The sequence below is a fragment of the Manis pentadactyla genome, unplaced genomic scaffold (genome assembly GCF_030020395.1).
Source record: "Manis pentadactyla isolate mManPen7 unplaced genomic scaffold, mManPen7.hap1 scaffold_462, whole genome shotgun sequence".
In the NCBI taxonomy this organism is placed as follows: domain Eukaryota; kingdom Metazoa; phylum Chordata; class Mammalia; order Pholidota; family Manidae; genus Manis; species Manis pentadactyla.
This window is the reverse complement of record NW_026644846.1, coordinates 62,501-65,849: the sequence shown is the minus strand read 5'-3', so window position 1 is coordinate 65,849 and position 3,349 is coordinate 62,501.

Here is a 3,349-nt window from a genome sequence, read left to right as displayed (position 1 = left end):
CGGCTCCGCTCCTGCATTCCCTGAGGTCGCCACCCGCGTGTGCCTGTGCGCTGGCTCTTGTCGCGTGCGCCCAGGGAGGTCCCGATCTGGGTGCGCACCCTCACGGTGCCTGGTGACCCAAGGGCGGCGGGGGAGGAGGAGACGTGCGCGTGCGCGCGTGTCCGGGTCCTCTTGCCCTGCGTGGTGCTCTCCCCGCCTGCCTGCGGTTGTGTCGTGATGGACTCCCCCACGACCCACCCTGGAGGCTCTGTGCCTCGTGTGTTGGGCGCTTGTCTGGCGTGGGGTTCTCTCGACTGCACCGACTCCGGGGGAAGCAGGCCCCGTCGTCGTTTCCTGGCCTCGGCGGGCTGCCCTCCTCCCACACGCGGCGGGGGCGTCGTCCCCGTGTGCTCCTGATCGATGTGGCGATCTCGCGCTCTCCTGGGCCGGGCCTGAACCGCGCCGGAGCGAGGGACAGACGTTCGGAGCGAACGGGACTGCTCTTCTCGCTGTGCGCGCGCGGGGCCCCTCGCCTCCTGCCCTGTCCCCGCCCACGCCCCCACATCTGCTGCTGGGCTGCGTGGTGTGGGTGAGAAAGGAAGAGAGGCCAGGGGCGTGCGGAGTCCGGCCCGATCTCGTCCTCCCGCCCTCTGCCTCACGGCGTGGGCGGGCCCGGGGTCCCTGGACGCAGCGGACACCCTCGCGTTGGCCTGTGGGCCGTGTCCTGGCGGGCGGGCCTCTCTCCCGTGGTAGGGGAGGGAGGCCGCCACGCCGCCACGCGGCGAGCCCTTCTCCCGGGTCCCGCCGGCGTGTGTTGCTCGGTCCTCTTGTGGTGCTCCTGGAGCGCTCCAGGTCGCCCGTCAGGTGCCTGAGGCCGAGTGGCGGTGTCGTTCCCTTCCCCCAGCAAGCTTCCCCTGCTCGGCTTGCTGCCGCGGTGGAGTGGAGTGAGTGGAGTTGTGAGTGCCTTGCAGAAGTTCCCGTGAACGAGTGGGGGGTCGAGGCGGTAAGGGAGGCACGCCCGGCCCGTGCCCCTCCCCGACCACACACCGTGGGGGTGTGTGGGGGGAAGGGGGTTTTGTGCGGCCCGGGGATAGGGTGCCTCGTCGGTCCCGCTCGCGTGCCGCGGGGGGGCCGACTCCGTCGGGCGCCGTCCCCGTCGGGGCTGGTGCGCTGGCGAGACGCGTGGGCGTGTGACTGCTGCGGTGGGCCGAGCCAAGGACGCGGGGGTGCCGTGGCCGTCTTGGCCAGGCTACCGTCTCACTGGCTCCTTTTGTTAGCTCTCTGGCGTGCTTTGTTTGATGAGTTGCCGCTGTGCGCCTCCAGTGGCACGCGAGAACAGGGAGGCAAAAGGGCGAGCCTGAGGCCCACAGGCACAAGCTCGTGGCCCCCAGCCGTGAGTGACCGCTCATGCCGTCAGCCTGTGCTGCTTTTTTTTTTCTTTTTTCCCCACTATTTTATTTTTTTTTGTTTTTACCCCTACCGCAGACCCCCCCGCCTCCACGTCTCCTCACTCCACGCCCTCGTGAGCAAAAGCCACCGACACCGCCTTGGCCCTTCTCGTGTCAGGCCGGCGCGTGTGTGGGTCCGAGCCGTGGTGCTCTGGTGGGTCGGGGAGCGATACGCCCTCGGTGAGAAAAGCCTTCTCTAGCGATCCGAGAGGGTGCCTTGGGGTACCGGACCCCCCAGCCGCTGCCCCTCCTTTTCTGCGCGTAGTGGGCAGAGCTCCCTGCCACTCCCCGTGGTGAGGGAGTCCGCCGGCCTCCACCCCTACCTACCGCAGGTGGGGGTGGAGCTGGGCGCCGCTCTTTGCCTACCGCGGCCCGCGCCTCCCCCTTGGGAATCGGGGGAGGGTCCCGCGGGCCTTGGCCGGGCGTCCGGCACGCGTGGAGGCAGGCGCGGTGGTGTGGTGCAAGGAGGAAGGAAGGACGGGGCCCGGGTCCCCGAGCCTCCGCCCCGCCCCGCTGCGAGCGGCTCCGCGTCCCGAGCTGCAACGGGCAGCAGCGGTGCTTTCGGCAGGTACGTGGTGTAATAAGCAGGAGCCGCCTCGCTCGGGGGCGTCTCCCTGGGGCCGCGGTCCTGGAGTGGGCCCGCCCGGATGGGTGGAGAGAAGACGGGCAGGGCGGCGAGTAAGGCCCGGCACTCGCCGCCCTGCTGCTGCTGCTGCTGCTGCAGTGGGCGCTTCACATGAGAACCCAGGGCCCTTGCCCTCGTGGTGGTTGGGATCTGTCCGGCGGGAGCCTCGGAGGGGGCTGCTGGCATCCTGGGCGGTGCGGGACCGCCCTCGTGCGTGGGGCGGTGGGATCCCGCGCCCGCTTTACCCGGTCGCCCGGCCGTGCCCCGAGGCCCCCGTCTGGACTTGTGCCCGCTCCGCCCTTGGTGTGAACGCGCACCCCCACGACCCGCCTCCCCGTCGCCACCGGCAGTGCCGAGCCGCCTCCGCAGATGCGACCTGCTCCTGGCGTGTTGCCGCCTAACTGTCCGGGAGCCGAAAGCGCCCCTGGTCCCGGAAGGGGGGGCGTCGCTGCCCCGTCCGCGGCCGTGCCGTGGCTACGGCGGGGCGTGGCGTCTCCGCGTGAGGCGCTCTCGGCACCCGGCGTTGGAAGGGAGTGGCTCCGTGCGGCGGTCGGGCGCTGTGTGGCCACGGGGACGTGGGTCGGTGGCGTGCGGGCGTCCCGGCGCTGGCCGTGGTGGCACCGCCAGCACGGTTGGGGTGGCCCGTGGGTTCGACGGAGGCCCGGCCGCTTTGCTTTCCTGGGTGCCGCGGGACCGCCCTCGTGCGCGGAGGCCTCTGGCGGTGAGACCCCGTGTTGCGCGCTCCAGGTCTGAGGCACGCTCTCGAGCCCCCGGGCCGCCTCCCCCGTCCCCCCGCCTTCGCGGGGTTCCGACGGCCACGCCTCCTCTCTCCACCTGTCTCGGCTTTGCCCGATCCGGGGGTCCCGCGCCCCGACCCTGTGTGTCTCGCTCTCCCGGCCCGTGCGGCCCCGCTCCGCTACGTGCCTGCCGCCGCTCGCCCGGTGGCGTCGTCGCGAGTGGGCGCGAGGGGACGCTCCCCCGCCCCGCCTCTGCCCCCGTGGCGTCCCGCCCCGGTGCGCGTGCCCGGAGCGCGCGTCGGGCCCCGGCTGGCCGTCGTCGTGGCCGCCCGTGAGTGCTCTCCCGTGCGGGGAAGGTGGTGTTGGGGGTGTGGAGGGTGGCCGGGCTTCGGTCCGGTTCCCCGACGCCCCCCTCCCCGCGGCCCCGTCCGGGCGGGCGGGCGTGTCGTGCACGCGGGTGGCCTCGATGCGAGCTCCCGGTGCCCCGTCCCCGCTCCCGGTCACGCGCCGCTGGCGGGATCGCCCCGTGGGGTGAGGGCGGGGGTGGTGGTTCGTACCCC